Raw genomic sequence first — 17,707 nt, 5'->3', positions numbered from 1 at the left:
AATGTGTTGTGGAGGCCACTGTCAGTTTACTGTTTTGATGAATGTTAGAGGTTTGCAGAAAAGCATTCCAACTCATTCAGTTTGTTCCAGTAGCAATCTCAGCATTCAGGGCCAATACTAACCATTTGTTTTCCTTTCCATCTTAGATCCAAGAACCTGGCCATTCCTTATGCTGAAAAGTCTTTATTCACTGAGTCAGATGGCAGTCTGTTGCATAAGTCAGCAATTCTATTTGTGATCTCTACCTCACCAAGTTATTTCTGCATTTTGAAAGCTTGGATCAGGGCCTACTTTTTGTGCTCTTCCTACTTTTCAAAATTGATGCACATCACTTAGCTTCTCTTTTAATAGCTCATCACTTTAAAACATGGTATTATCTAAGGATGATGGGCTTTGAGGTTTGGCACAGCACAGTGATTAAAGTGTAATGCAGTTGACTAATAGTTGTTAACATCATTTCATTAGACTTGAAATCGATTGTATAGATGGACCTCTGTTGGCCTAGGCAGGGCACAATATACGTGGCCGTCTGTGTCATTTGGTAGCATGTTTGCCCCTGGGACAGAAGGTGGGGGTCTTTTGTCCCACACCAAGACTTGTTGAGCTCATCATCTCGGCTGGCATTCCAATGCAGAGAATGAGGGAACATGAAACTGTTGGGAGGAAACATCTTGCAGATGAAACATTAAACCAAGGCATGAGGTATTCAGGTGGACATTAAAGTTCAGGTGAATTTGATATGCTTTATATAACCGGCCACCTGCTCAGGTAGATGGTAAAATATTTCCATTTTCTTAAAGTGAATGTGGGACATTGTCTTGCACAAATTAGTCACTGCACCATACAGTAAATCTTGTAAAGCGCTCTGAGATATCATGAAACGAAAGGCAGATACTATATCAAATTGATGCACTTAGTAAGAACAATCCAAACACCTTCATCATTGGCCATGATGAGAGATAGAGAAGTGTCCTTCAACATTTCCATATCTCTATTTGGTCCAACTGATACTTGCCACTTCAGAAGCTTTCTTTTTTAATCAAGGTTAAAATGTGATCTGTTAAATTTAAATTACATTAATCCCAGAAAAAGATTTGCTCTGGAATGGAATATATTTGCATATAGAGTATGTGCTAAACCCTTGTGATTGGTGTCAGGTTTTTGATCTTCTACCCTTGTTAGAATATGGTTTACATTTTTTTTGCAGAAGGATATTTCAGTATAGTTTTATCAGTTATTTGAAAAAGCTAAATTGTCTCAATTGCAATGCAAATAGTTTGTAACATTAAGGAGTTAGCATAAAAGGTTAGTCCAAAAGATAAGGGCCCATGGAATTGGGGGGAGCATATTAATGTGATTGGGGAATGGTTAACGGGGAAAAAAAAAGAGTAGGGATAAACGGGTCCTTTTCAGATTGGCGGGATGTGACTAGTAGAGTGCCACAAGGATCAGTCCTTGGGCCTCAGCTATTTACCATCTACAACAACAATCTAGATGAGGACATTGAAGTTAATATATCTAAATTCGCGGATGACACAAAACTAGGAGGAAGTGTCAACACAGAGGATGACATTAAAAAAATGCAACGCGACATAGATAGGTTAGGTCATTGGGCAGGTAGGTGGCAGATGAAGTATAATGTAGGGAAGTGCGAAGTAATCCACCTCAGTAGCAAAAACAGTAGAGCGAGTTATTTTTTAGAAGGGGAGAGATTGGAATGTGTTAGCGTCCAGAGGGACTTGGGTGTCCTTGTACACCAATCACAGAAAGTTAGTCTGCAGGTGCAGCAGCAATTAGGAAGGTGAACGGTATGTTAGCATTCATTATGAAAGGATTAGAGTATAAGAGTAGGGAAGTCTTGCTGCAACTGTATAGGGCCCTGGTGAGACCACACCTGGAATACTGTGCAGTTTTGGTCTCCTTATTTAAGGAAGGATGTACTTGCCTTGGAGGGGGTGCAGCGTAGATTTACTAGGTTAGTACCAGGGATGAAGGCGATGAGTTACGAGGATAGGCTGACCAATTTGGGCCTATATTCTCTAGAATATAGAAGAATTAGAGGGGATCTTATAGAAATCTATAAGATCATCAGAGGGCATGATAGAGTAGATAGTGGGAGATTGTTTCCCCTGGTTGGAGAAACTAAAACCAGGACTCACAACCTTAAAATCAGAGGCCAACCCTTTCGCACTGAGTTGAGGAAGAACTTCTTCACTCAAAGGGTGGTGAATGTATGGAACTCACTACCCCAAAGGGCTGTTGACGCTCAGTCCTTGAACATATTCAAGACTGAGATAGATAGATTTTTTATTGCAAAAGGTATTAAGGGATATGGGGATAAGGCAGGGTCAGGTTATTAGCTGGAGTTAGATTAGAAGATCAGCCATGATTGAATGGCAGGGCAGGCTCGAAGGGCCGAATGGCCTACTCCTGCTCCTACATGTTATGTTATGTTTAGGAACTATGATGCTATGACAGGATTTACACCCACAAGGATGGAGGAGGAAAACAAAAACTTTAACTTAAGTACACAGAACTGAACTTGTTTTGATATTTCTTCCACGTTGAACAGAAAAAAAATTCCCCCAAACCCATTTCAGTCATTCATTTCACGTCCTCCCAACGTGAAAGGCACTCTATAAATGTAATTTTATTGTTGTTGTCATCATTGTCAGCCATTCATCAAAACTGCTGGTTTTAATTCATTGAGTGTGGAGATTTTGATAGTGTAGGTACTAATGTGGAAATTAAGGGAATACTGTGATTTAGGGAACAGTTGATTTTTGAGACAGTTTCCCTTGAATGTATATGTATGCGCCCACTGAATCAAAACTGCTTTTTACCTTCTATCTTTTTCAAAAGATGTAAAGAAACTCGGAAGTGGAAGGGGAATATTGTGGTGAGGTTTCTGGGCTATTAACCGCATGGTTTATTCTGAGGTCCAATGGGACTCACTGACTCTAGGGCAGTTTTGAATATACTGTCAGCTGTGTGGGGGAACTTATAGTATTGCAAAGTGCCTCCGTTCCAGTGGAAATTGAGATTGGGATATTAGTTCTTCCTGCAAGACTGGACAATTCATAGAAATTACAGGTGGGTGTTTGGTGAGTGGGTTAAAGTAGAGATGTCACACTCCTCACATTGTGCACAGGATAGAATTTCAGTAAAAGCTCTTTCCAGGAGCTGAGAGCTGACATCTTTTGTTTATGAATATTTGAACAGTTTTCATGTCCCCTGTGATATGATGTTATCTCGACTGAAGTAATTCCATCATAGTCTTGTTTTGAGGGTTGTCAGTGATTTGCATTATGCTGCTCTGCATTAGCTACAACAAGTAACAGACATTAAAGTTTAAATAGAACATTACCAGAGCAAGGGATCTATTGGGGCTGCCGTTTTAAATACTAACCGTGAGGGCTCTTTTTTTCAGACAAAGTCATGGGACCATCAATCTGCAAGAAAACGTTTGAAACTATACATTATGTTCCTATTTACAAAAGGGAAGTCATGCTTGACTAACCTTTTAGAATTTTTTGAGGATGTATCCAGCAGGTTGGATAAGGGGGAACCAGTAGATGTGGTATATTTGGATTTTAGGAAGGCGTTTGACAAGGTGCCACACAAAAGGCTGTTACTCAAGATCAAGGCCCACGGGATTAATGGGAAAATATGAACATGGATAGAAGAGTGGCTATCGGGTAGAAAGCAGAGAGTAGTGATAAACGGATCATTCTCGAATTGTCAGGATGTAACTAGTGGAGTGCCACAAGAATCAGTGCTTGGGCCTCAGCTATTTCCCATTTACATCAATGATCTGGACGAGGACATTGAATGTAATGTGTCTAAATTCGCGGATGATACTAAACTAGGTAGCAGAGTGATGCAAAAAGATGAAGCAAAAAGATTGCAACAAGATGTAGATAGGCTCGGGGAGTGGGCAAGTAGGTGGCAGATGGAATTCAATGTTAGCAAGTGTGAAATTATTCACCTAGGTAGCAAGAATAAAAGAACAGATTATTTTCTGGAAGGGGAGAAGTTAGATAGTGTTAGTATTCAAAGGGATTTGGGTGTCCTTGTACACTAGTCCCAAAAAGTTAGTTTGCAGGTGCAGCAAGCAACTAAGAAGGCGAACGGCATGTTAGAGTTCATTGCAAAAGGTTTAGAGTACAAGAGTAGGGAAGTCTTGCTGCAACTGTATAGGGCTTTGGTGAGACCACACCTAGAGTATTGTGTGCAGTTTTGGTCTCCTTATTTAAAAAAGGACATACTTGCCCTGGAGGGGGTGCAGCGTAGATTCACTCGGTTAGTTCCTGGGATGAGGGGACCGACCTATGAGGATAGGCTGAATAAACTAGGGCCATATTCTCTAGAGTACAGAAGAATTAGGGGGGATCTTATTGAAACTTATAAGATTCTTAAAGGGCTGATAAAGTAGACACTGAGGGTCTGTTTCCCCTGGTAGGAGAATCTATAACTAGGGGTCACAGTCTTAAAATTAAGGGTCAGCCTCTTAGAACAGAGTTGAGGGTGAATGTTGAGGGAGAGTGAACTTATGGAATTCACTACCCCAGAAATCTGTAGATGCTCAGTCCTTGAACATTTTCAAGGCTGAGACTGATAGATTCTTGAAAAATAGAGGGATTAGGGGATATGGGGATAGGGCAGGTAATCAGAGTTAGGTGAGAAGATCAGCCATGATCTTATTGAATGGCGGAGCAGGTACGAAGGGCCAAATGACCTACTCCTGCTCCTAATTCTTATGTTCTTATTTATTGCTGGTTTACCTAAATTCATGTTGAACACTTTCAGCCTTGTGAATGTGGAAGCTGTCTTTTCCTTTCTCCACAGCTTCTAAGCTTTTCTTGTTTAGAAGGTATTCATTGTTTGAGGTGTGAGTCCACCACCTGTTCCACTCTGATCACGTCTCAATGTTTTCCTTTCAACACGGGAACAGTGGTGGTTGAATCAAGCAGATTTATCCCACTCAAAATCTTTACTGCTATACTGTCACTCTCCTTGTCATGGCATGTTAATTGTAGTTTGCAATTGTGCTATTTTTACACAATTGCCTTATTTTTTATGTACTGTATTGCCAACACTATTGTATCATTTACGTCAGCTTTCCCTTGTATGCACAAATATCCTGTCATGTGCTACATAATATTACTAATAATAATCCTTACATTTGGTATAAGAGACCATCTTGAAGTGCTTCACAGGATATACTGAAAAGTGTAGTGACTGTGTACTTCGTAGGTGAACTCGGCAGCCAATTTGTTCACAGCAACGTCCCAAATATGGGTCATGCAATTTCTCGCTTACTTCCTTTTAGATCTTTGGGTGTCACAGATAGATTGATGCTATCTATCATTGGTTATTATTTTTATTATGTTAAAAATTATGTCTCCTTTACATGTTGGAGCCTCAATTCATGAAACATACGACAGAGGTCAATGGCATAAAAATATAGGCAACCTACTCCCAGAGTTGATTTCTTCAACAATTATATGAATGTTTTTAATCAATGGGTGAATCGAAGAGGCTTTCTTTGGTATGACAAATAGACTGAAATAATGCAATTACAATTGAACTGTCTATGACGGTAATGTCAAGCAAAGGTCTGGATAGAAAGTGAAGAAATCTGTCAGGTTTGCTGGGCATTTGTTCTTGTTTGACTTAGACATTGAGGTTAATTTGGTATGAATCTTGTTTAAAGATTTAATTTCTTCACAGAATATATTGTAAAGTGCATTGCCTGTGTATTTTGTCGGCGAAGCATGGCAGCCACACGTGCACGGTAATAATCTGTGTCATTCATGTTATACAATGATGTAATTGCTTTATAACCTGGCCTTTTCCAATATTGCGCTTTTAATGATTCCCAATGACAGTCATATAGACTGTTTAATGTATTAATAAAGTAATGGATTACTCTAAGGTTCATATTTGTAATTTATTCTACAGACTTTCAAAATTGCTGAGCCCAAACAGCCATTGATTTAAAGGAACCTTTGGCAGGAGTGTATAAATAGTTAATGTGGGGCATAACCTCTTGCGTTGTGTTGCTTTTTCTAATGTACGATGAAACTCAGATGTTGCACTGATGCTTTCCCAACAGAGACTGCCTGAAGCGAAGTATTATAAACTACTACCATTTATCATTGTAAACGTGAGATTCAGCATGTAAGATTTTAACAGACCGAAAAACATATTTTTAAACAAGAACAATTGTCTGCTTGGATCCTAACTCAGTGTTGTGACATTCCACCTGTGTCTCGATTTACTCCATGAATGTAGGATTTCAGAATGTACAGAATTTAGCACAGTGTTGAATTCTGTTTTAACTTTGCAGACAAATTTCTGTAGTTCTTAAAATAAAGTTGCAGATAATCAGCTTCATAATTAAAGGCTGTATTTAAGAATTTGACAAATTCTGAACACTGTAAAATGATTTATCACTATTATAGCATGTTAGAGTATATATGCTCAAGCCACTGACTGCTGTCTACATTTGCAGTTTTAATATTTTGCTATTTCAACACTTGTGTGGCTGAAAGACCCAAGTGGAATATCTACCCACATGTTTCAAAAATACTGACAATTTTTCATTGAAACAACAGTTGAAAAAACAGTTTTTTAATATGCAGCATTACTATTTACTTCTTTGTTTTAAAAACTACTGTACAGGCCTGTTTGAATTGCATAAATATTGAAGGCTCTCTCTTAAGCTTTATCTATTGTTAAGAGACAGATCAATCCATTAGCAAAATAAGTCAGATTTTAGTTCTGACTCAGCTTGCCAAACTGTTTGATTTAATCCAACTGATTTCAGATTTTGCTTGAAGCATAGTCACTTTGGATTACCAATATTGAGCCATGTAGACAAGAATCAATGCATTCATAAAGCTTCTGCAAATGCTCAGAAGCTCCTGCCGATTTTCTCTGCCTGAATGAATAACTGCTCTTCAGGTACAATTGATCTCTTATGTTTGGTGACCCCTTTCAATGCTTATTAAGAGTCCTAATAAGCAAAAAATATATTGATACTGTGCTGTGGCACTAAGGTACTTCATTTGTTTTGGTTCAAGAATTCATACTTGTATTATTCTCAAGACCGAGGCAATTGTTTTATATCTGGCTGCATTGATCAGGATAACTAAGCAGTTCCTGAGCAAGCTGAGAGTTATGATAATAATAATAATAATAATAATCCTTGCATTTCATACAGTGCCTTATCACATCTTCGAGGCTTCTCAAAGAGCTTCACAGAAGATACTGTAAAGTGAATTGACTGCATATTTTGTGGGCAAAATCCTGTCTGTCTGTCTTTTAATATATACTAATAAAACGACAATGTCTGTCTGCGCTTCAATAAGGATCTCAATAAACTATTGAATTGAGACAGGATTTATACCTCATCGGAAAGGTCTTACACCTGGGAGTGACACGGGCATATTTGCTTTTGGGTATCTCCTATTGTTCATGTGTTATGACCTAAAATATATTTCAGTTTTGCATTTTTCGCCGCAGTTACACCTGGTGGCCGCTGAGTCTAAGTGGTGCTGTGGCATCGTGCATCACAGAACACCTACGTATGTACACGTGCACTGCAGTCACACTTGGTGTCCACGTCAGTTGTGTATTGCATTTACCCAGTAATACAGGACATCTATTTAGCCTTGTCACATCTTTGAGACTTTGCAATTCCATTGCCATTCGATCTTTATTTCAAGTAATATCTTTTGTGCAATTCTCTTGCATTTTTTTGTTGGAGGAGGAACACATTTTTATAATGGAGTAGAGCCTTCAATTAGTAAATGCAGCGTCTGAATAAATATTTACAATTGTGCATGCTGATGAAAATTACAATTACAAAATAATTTTAATAATTAATTGTTAATTGTAGTTTTAATTCCTAAACGTAATTGATATTTAGCACTAATGAGTCTTTCTTACAGCGCTAATTAAATGCAGCAATGCACTGATGACTAGTTAACTAGGGATAAAACCAGGGCCTTTTTTTAAGTAACATGAAAGTGTACAGAGTTTGAATGGTTTGGAAATTTTGCTATTGAAAGTCATTTCAGAGGGGATTGTATAAAGGTATATACAATGTTAAATGGGATTAAGAAAGTAAACCCAGAACAATACTTTTGGATGCACTGAGACAGTAGAACAGAGAGTAATAAATGACTGTTTCCTTTTATAACTGAGTTATGGTGTGTTAGAGTATAACTATTCTCTTGGGGGCAGTGCGGGGAGGGAAAGGAAAGTGGGAGGTGAGTGGGGTCTACTTGGAGCTGAGCTGGCTCTGAGGTGACATGCTTAACAACAGAATGTCAGAATCAAGTTAGTTCTCTCTAGTGGTCTCGATAGTCCGGTTCCTGAGCCAGTCCACAGTACTCCAATGCTCTGCTGATGACAGACCAGCCAGCCTGGCTCATTGGCAGGAATTGGAGGAGCAGTCAGTGGGAGCAAGGATTCTTCCCACTCACCAACAACAACAACAAGATTCCATTTATAGAGTGCCTTTCACGTCAGGAGGACGTCCCAAGGCGCTGAAAGTCAGCTGCTCTTAACCCTGAAAGCCAAAGTCCAAAGCATAGGATGGTCCCAGATGGACAAGGGGAGAAATTTCTAAGTGTAGAAACAAAAATGGATGAACCCTTTCTGGTTTGGATACTCTTATGCATGGTGATGGCTTTCCACAATGGTCAGACACCCAGCTAACCAAAGAAAAATGTGTTACAATAGATATAGGTGGATCAATGACTGCTGTCTACATTTGCAGTTTTTTCCACGGCAATATTTTGGTATGTGGCTAAAAGATCTGGAGAAAACTGCCTATTCAGTACAGACCTTCAAGCAGATAATAATTCAAAATCAAAGCCTTTCAAACAGATTAATTTTGCACAACATAAAATCATTTCTATATTCACGTTTCTGCCACCTGTACATATTATCTATATTACAATGGAATTTATTCCATTCCCAATTATACACTTTAAAGTGCTTTCAAAATCTTTGGGTGCATTTCAAAAGTTTTTTTTTAAATTCGCAATCTCGTATTACAAAAAGATCATACCAATGTTAGGTTAGAAATGACAACTGTCAGAGGAATAAAACTATCCTGTAAAGTAAAATTAAATGTTTAAGTAATAAAAAATAAATGTGCACTACTTTATGAATCGTTCTGACAGTGTGGGTAGGTTTAGCTCGCCACTTGCTACTGCAATAGCACTATTATCAGAGGTTCACTTAGAGAGCTATTGCAAGAGCTTTGGCAGTCTTGTTTCATTATCATCAGATCAAAATATGTAAGGATGCTTTTACTGATGGCTTCCACTCAACTGCATACATGCTTTGAGCACTGAGGCTCATCTATGTCATTGCAGCAGAGAAACGTAGGTATTAGCAGTACAAGGAACTGGTGCTGTTCAGTTGTCTGAAAGGCTGTGCTATGATCAGATAACATTTCTGTTTCCCTGCTGCACCCGTTACAGAATTCAAGATAAATTCTTTCGCTGTTCAAAAATTGGGTTTCTGTGTAGTCTGCATGATACATGAGGATAAATGCTTTAAGGAAAGGAAAGAATAAATGAAGCGAAGTGGTGATGTGAAAACCAGTAGAAATGGAGATGAATTTTGAGTTCATAGTACCAGGAGTGAAGCTGAAATATTCCATTATAAATAGTGAAAAGATGGCAACCAATGTAAGATGCATTAAATTTGAGGAAATTACCTTGCTTGGCCAGGTGTATTTGTATAATAGACTATCCCAGTGTCAATTGTTATGCCCTGCTATGTGAGTAATATATTGAATGATAATATAATACCATATTTAAATTTGATCTACTCACACGAAGCAAAGGTTTTACTGAACAAAAAAAAATGTTTTTTTTAACAGAGACTTGTTGCACATAAATGTGAACAAACAAATGAACAATTGTTATCCAGCTATCCACTATCTTTGTGTTATGTGTCTATATGGATTTGTTTCTGTTTTACAGATAAGAATACCTGCATTTGAAATAGCGCCTTATCACGTCGTCAAGACGTCTCAAAGCGCTTCACAATATGTAGTGTAAAGTGGATTAACTGAAAATTTTGTGCAGTAGGCTACACCAGTATAATAACCAAACAAACACTTATATGTGTCTTTTAGTTAAATACAGAATTAGTGGCATTATATTGTCGGCTGTAAATTTTTTTCAACTTTAATAAGGGTTGTTGGGATATGGAATGTATTATTACAAGTGGGTATTAAAGCCTGGTTAATGTAGACATTCGAAAGAATCAGAATGAAGATATAAAATGATATGGAAATGGAGCAATGGAATGGGGCCAAACCCAGTCTTTGTGAATCGCTATGTGAAGGTTGCTTTATAAATGCAAGTTCCCAGATATTTTTCAGCATAGGATTCATTGTATCAACCTCAATAAGTTAACAGGTTGAATCGGTCTGGTCCATTAGGATCCCAAACCAGAACTTGCTATCCCCAACTAAACCAATGGAGCTATCTATGGAAGTATTCACAGCACTGAAAGTAGATTGAAATGTATCATTCTTTAATTATTAGAAAGTTTTTAGTTAGCACCTATTTATAGAGGAGCGTTCAAGAACCAAATTTCTTGTAATCTCATAGCTGCTAGAAAATAATATAAACATACATAACGATTTTTCACTGCGAGACTGGTTTCCATCCACGTTTTTACCCGCTTGAAGTACTTGAATAATTTACTGAAGGCTATACAATTGATGGATTGCAGCGTTATTGCCACGAGCAGAGAATTAATAGTGGACGATAGCAATTTCAATACACTGTGGCTCCCTAATGACCTGAGGGTAACACAATACTGCCAGCTTGAGTTTGCACTGTAAACGCACTCTATCCTAACAAGAAACACAATACCAAAGACGAAATAACAAAATGTTTTGAACCAGACAAATTGTATTTAATAAGCGTAGAATGTTTAGTGTATCTTGCTAAATGATAACTAATTTTATTTGGTGGAGTGCACTTGGATGCATTTCTTTGTTGTATGCTGACCAGAAAAAATCATTCATCGAACACATTTATCTTTACTAGTTTCGAGTATTGAATAAAAACTGCCACCACGGTGTAGAATTGCAACAGTTGATCTAAATATTATCTACCTCAATGCAATTGTAATACTTAGGTAGATACTCAGAACTACTTCTGATAGAACGTGCAATGTTTACATCTATTATTCTCGAGCTTATCGATGACTTAAGAGTAGAAATTGTGGCAATTTACTCTTTCTGAGTGTACACAACTAATTTAGCTGCGAAGCACAGTATCGTAAATCAATAGTGAGGTGATGAAAATTAATTTTCTCCTGAATGTACCATGTAGAGATTGTAGAGGTGAGTCAAAAGACCTACCTCAGGCCTCTGACAATGTCAGTGTTAAATCAGGTTCCAGGATACACACAGTTGGAGAACACTGACTTGACCTCTGATCTATCCATTTATTTCCCTTCCATTTATCTGAGACAGTGCCTCGCCTCCACTTGGCACAGCCCCCAGACAGCTTAGTTAAGATTTGGAACTCACAGTATGGGTAAGCCGTGGAGGAAAGCCACGTCCTCCACTCCATGGTGCAACACATCAGTGCACATAACTATCCTGCCCCTATTGCCAGTGAGATTTTTAAACAGTGAGGAAAGGAAAGCTGCCAAAGGGACTAGAAGGAAGCTGGGAATAAGCAGTGTTGAGAGAACAGGGAGACCAGGCTGAGAGGAAACAAAAGGCTAGTGATGGAGTAAATTGAAGGGGGAGGGGAAGATAATTATTGAGTGAAGAACACAAATAATGCTTGGTGCGTGATTGTAGAATTTTGAGGTGGATAGAATCAGGACCTGAACCTGAAGGAGTTTAACATTTTGATTGTGGTCGTTTATCAGGAGCAGATGGAATGATAAGATTCAATATATTTAAGTGAGTCTGGAATTGGATATGATTAGTCTTTAAGATTCGATTTGAAATAATGCTGTTAATTTTCATTGTGGTTGTTTTCAAAACACAAATCTAATTTTTCCTGCTGAGCTTTACTGTAAGCAAAAACACAATGGTGCTCTCTGGAAAGATTAAAAGGCACTATTTGTTGGAGCAGTCGTAGTGTGGAATGTATTTACAAGATCCCTTGGAGAAGATATAGATTGATCAGATTAAGTCCTTGCAGGAGGTCACACAAAGCATTGCTTTGATTCATTTTATTATATTGATGGTTTTAAAATTCAGTGATTAAAATCAAATAAAACACAAAGAACTCCAAATAACTCACGTCACCTTCGAATTTAAGTGGCCTAATGGTTTTCATTGTATTTTCACAAAGAGATCATTATAGATATATTTCCCAAAGGAGTTGTTAAAATGCCATTCCACAATAATACTGCTATTCAAACCATAATATGTAATAGATAAACTGAGATTGGATAATTTTGTTTAATATTAAAGCATTTGGAAAACTATATGGTGGGCGGAAGTAATTACATTTATTGTGGACTAGCTGTACCTGTTGCAGCTACGCTTGCAACCAAAGGATCCAATATGGAATGTAGATTGACATACAGACACACAGACATTTCATCTTTATCTATACACATATGGGAGGACTCCTGTGTGAGTGCTGTTCTTTGAGTGGGTAACTCATTTTGGGACGCTGTTGCAGTCCTTTCAACATTGAAGTGCAGCCGTGCTATTTATTCTTTGTTCTTCACTTTCATTTAATGGGCCTTCTCTCTTTTGTTTAGCATTTTTTTACTTATTCTTGAAAGGTTTGATTTTCGCTCAGGCATCTTTACAATTATAATAGAAAATTTGTAATCACTGGGACGTCCTCCCGACGTAAAAGGCGCTTTAAAAATGTAATTGTGTTGTTGTTGCCGCAGCTTAGCTTCGTCTGTATCCTTTATTTTGTTACCGCCTCCACTTGGCTACCTGCATGCTCTGTGACGCATGATGCCACAGCAACAAGATCAGCCACTAGGTGTAACTGCAGTGAAAAACGCAAACCTGAAATAGATTTTAGGCCATAAATCATGAGCGATATAAAAGATACCTGAAAACAAATATGCCCCTGTCACTACTAGGTTCAAGATCTTTCCAATGAGGTACAAATCATGTCTCCATGACAATCGGTTATTGAGATCCTTCTTGAAGAGCACACAGCCAGACATTGTTGTTTTATTGGTATAGATTAACATTGGATGCAATTGTAGATTTCTGGAACAAAGAAAGGAAAATTGCAAGAAGTGGTAAAGCAAAATGTGTGACTGAGTAAGACCAAGTTTACAATGTCTGATTCCGTGGTCGATAACACTATCACTTAAGTGTGTTAGAACAAATGCACATAAATTCTTCCACCATTTCTTCAGATCTCTCACAATGTTATTCTGTCGTGTTAGCAGTACTTAAGGAGACATATGATTGATGTCTCACCCATGGTTGCCAGTTGCATCTGAAACTATCTTTTGAATGTCACATCATGAGTGGGAATCCACTTTCACGCCACTCTTTACCATCAAGCCACTGCTAAGAGTGCATTTTCAAATGGGTTTAAGAAATTCCATTGGAAAAATCTGAATGCAACAACCTACAGTCAGTTGTGCTTTACAGAGCTGGTGATTACTGAGCAAGGTGGAACGAGGAAGGAAAGGTGACTGAGAGCTGAAGAAGCAGCATTTTAGAAAGGTTTCTAAAATGGGTAAGAGTAGGTGTGAGAAGGAAGGATTTCGGGAGAAAGTTTACAGAGTGTTCCATAATGGCTGAACTATCAATTGCTAATGGGGCAAAAGGTGTGCAACAGGGACCAGGTTTACGAAGGTGAGGGAGTGATGGGAGAGTGGGGTTGGGAATGAGATTGCAGATTGGGGAAAGAGCTCGAAAGGATTGCAAGCGAACATGACGATCTTGAAGATGATCTGCTGGGAGGTGCAGAGATAATGGATTCTGACACGGATGAGGTTGTTTGAGCATAACACAGGAGAGGCTATAATTGCAGAGTGCCTGAGGTTGTAGAGGGGTTGTTGGTGAGGCTGGTGGGGAAAATTTAGGAGCTCCTCATGTAGCAGGCAGGCACTAGTGCAAGTGAGTGTTTTACTTTTACCTGGTTGCATTGATGCACCAACCTACTACGCCACTGGATTCACTCATTAATTTTAATGCAAAATGTAATAGCTCTCAAGCACTTGCGTTCTTGACAGAATTCTGTCATCAACAACCAATATGAATTCATCTGACCACAACAGCAGTCAATTTATGTGTGATCATTCTATTCCTCTTAAGAGGAAAGACTGAGAGACATCCAGTGTGTGTTTCCAACTTGTGCACTGAGCTCATGACTTGATTGTATTTATTTAGCAAATCTCACACACACTGCAGTGAATTTAACAGCCCAATGCCCTTGATGGCAGCAAATTGCTTTATCTGGACGTTTAGATTTATATAAAAAAAGGCTATTTCAGTATTTCATGTCAAAAAAGGGGTGACGTTAATTAGGCAATTTCTGCGTCATTTATCATTTCCTTCTGAATCGAGTAATGTAAATATTTAAACCAAAGATCTGAGCTGAAACGAGTGACTGGTTGTGTTAAAGGGGAGGAAAGCATAATGAGGTGTTCCCATTCAGTATAAATCCCTTGGCTATGCAGCGTGATTGTTTTTGGAGACCACTATGTGCACACAGCAATATGTCGCTGTGTAATTTCATATAAAATATGAACCTGTTTACATCGGCTGACCTTTCCCGAGCTGTCCCTTTGCAGTCAGGGGACATAAAGGGCTGATTCTTGCAGATGAAATGTTACACTACTGTCTGTTCGAAATCCGGGATTAATTGGATTTAAATACCCAGGAGAGATCACTGCCGTGTATAAGAATTTGATGGTATTTGATCTCATCACCTTTTAATTTCCAAAATCTGCTTTGCACTATCTGAGCAGTTAGCAAAATACCCCGATTCCCACATGATTCATCATGTGACACACGTGTAGTGATAGAATAACTGATCACACATGTGGGACTGGACAAAAGGGAAAACACAATGTTCAGCGATAATTACTTGGACTCGGCAATTTCCATTCTGAGGTGATAAACCATGTTATCTTGTTGCTGTGGCAACCCATGCTCTGTTCTGTCAGATGCCTAATGTCAATTTATGAATACCGGTTCTGTATAACAAGACCTTGAAATGCAAGTACTTTGCTGCTTGAAAAATGCATTGCTAACCATCTCCCTACACTGCTTCCCCCAACCCTTGCCTCCATCATCTCTGACTCTGACAACCTTTCCTGCCTTCAATTTTAGCAATATCGCTATGATCATTTCTTCTCTGAATTATTCTCCTAAAATTCAAGTACAGTATTCCACATGCTCTCTTCCTCCCAGCATCCTCACTGTATTAAAATGAAAATTTATCACACTTTCTACCACTGTAAATATATTTACTAAATATTTGTCGGATAACGCAGTAGCCAAAATGCACATAGCAATGTCCCACAAACAGCTGAAGCAAATGACCAATTTTAATCTGGGCAGTTACTGGTTTGGACACTAATCCTAATCCTCCAAACCTAATCCAAACCCTTCTGTTTTGCAATAGTGCCATGAGATCTTTATCGTTCACCTGAACAGGCAGACAGGACCTAAGTTTTTAATGTTTCATCCAAAATGCAGCATCTCCGGCAATGGAGCATTCTCCCAGTATTACATTGAAGTGTCAGTCTAGATTATAAAGTGCAAAGGCTCAATGTGAATCTTGAACCCGCAACCATCTGATTCAGAGGAGAGAGTGCTACCAATTGAGCCAAACTAACACCTTATGGAGCCAGCCTTCATATCAATACTATAGGAAAAGCAGCTGGGGTGAAAATTTACACTGGAACAGATTAACTGCTCCATGTCAACTAATTCCATCTGCTACAGAGTTTAGTTTTCCCCAGTTGCGATTGTGATATCTTTATTGCACAGAATTTCCATGACTGCTCCAGGAACCAACCAACCTACAAAATCCCTGTACCAGAGATTAATTAATAGTTAGTAGTTTAAATGCTCCAAGATGCTTCACTGCGAGAAGGGTGCTGTGCAAATGCAAGTTGTTGTTGTTGATTTCTTTCTCATCTGAAGGACGGCACTTCAAACAATGCAGCACGCAGCTAGGACTGCAATGGAGGGTCTGGCTAGAACATTTGAGTTCCGACGTGGGTCTTGTACCCTCAACCTTCTGACTCAGAGGTGAGAGCGTTACCAACTACGTCAGACTAGCACACAAATCATATCAAATGAAAGAGAGAGGTTATCATTTCGGGCTCTGAAGAAACGTTGACCTCTATCTATGCACGTGCTGCTTTGAATTTATAGTTTTTGTGTTTTTAAAATTAAAAGTGTTTCATCTGTTGATTATTAAAATTCTTGGTAGATTTTGATTTGCAAATGAATGGATGAAATCACTGCTGCTGAGGAATTGTTAAAATACTCAGGTTGTATGAACATTTTAGCAAAAGAGAGGTTAGATGTCACAAGAGGAACAAATAAATGAATGGAATTAAATCATGTTCGGGAATAATTGATATTATAATATTTTTAATAATAATTCTTGCATTTGCTATAGAGCCTCATCACGTCATTGAGATGTCTCAAAGCGCTTCACAGAATATATTGTAAAGTGAATTGCATGTCTATTTTGTGGGCGAAATTGATAAGAGAAAACCTGTATGAAAATGTCACGGAAAGACTGGATGAAATATTACGTTGAAATTGTCACCCTTTCCTTCTCTCAAGAGATGTTGCCTGAAATAAAAATTTAAAGAGACAAATGGGAAACATATGTATGTCAATAATTAATCAAGCTCTTTCTTGGAGCTTCTAATTCTAATCTACGTTCATGAATAACCAAAATACTAATTATATCCTATTTACTAAACAGTTCAAAACTTGCACTAACAACAAGCAATTGAAAGATACTACCTCTCGTTTTCATGATTAAACACTATTATGCAGCTGAATGGCTGGTCCTAGCTGGACAAGTAGCGGGAAGCTTGCCAGGCAGTGCTCTCTATTTGGTTCAGTAGGTTAAACTCCAGGAGTACCCCAAGGCATACTGTTGGGACCTCAAACCTTTGGTCTTGCCAAACTGGGCCTAGTACTCTCCAGAATTCAGTAAACACGGAGAGTCCCTCCAGGGAGAGAGAGTACGCATTCCACTCCAGACACTAAGAGATTTCCGTGTGTTTGTGACATATATATGTGCCATGGGCCATCCTCCCAACGGGAAAGGAGCTATATAAATGTAAATTTGCATTGCCTATGTGAAACTCTGTTTCGTCTGGATAGCATAGTGATGAGTTTTCCTCATGTGTCAGACTGGACCAAAAAAATTCAACCATGCAAAAACAATTATACAGCAGAGAGGGTTACCACATCCTTGCTTTGTATCTCTTCTGTTTAGGCTGTGGCAGCTGACTTCAAAAAAATAATTAAATCCATCCTCCATTTTTTTTTCTTCTTCTCCTATTCTCAAAACCTCAATTCTTTAAATTGGGTATGACGTTTAACCCACAGTGTGTAGGCAGATCCTTGGAGACTTGTGTCTCTATGGGGGCAACTACAAAATACACCTTCAGCGTACACACTGTTGTTGAAAATTATGGTGTCTGTTTGTGTCATAGTAAAACGGCTCAAATA

Source organism: Callorhinchus milii, unplaced genomic scaffold, assembly GCF_018977255.1.
Source record: "Callorhinchus milii isolate IMCB2004 unplaced genomic scaffold, IMCB_Cmil_1.0 Scaffold5, whole genome shotgun sequence".
NCBI lineage: Eukaryota > Metazoa > Chordata > Chondrichthyes > Chimaeriformes > Callorhinchidae > Callorhinchus > Callorhinchus milii.
Note: the sequence above shows the minus strand (reverse complement) of the source record.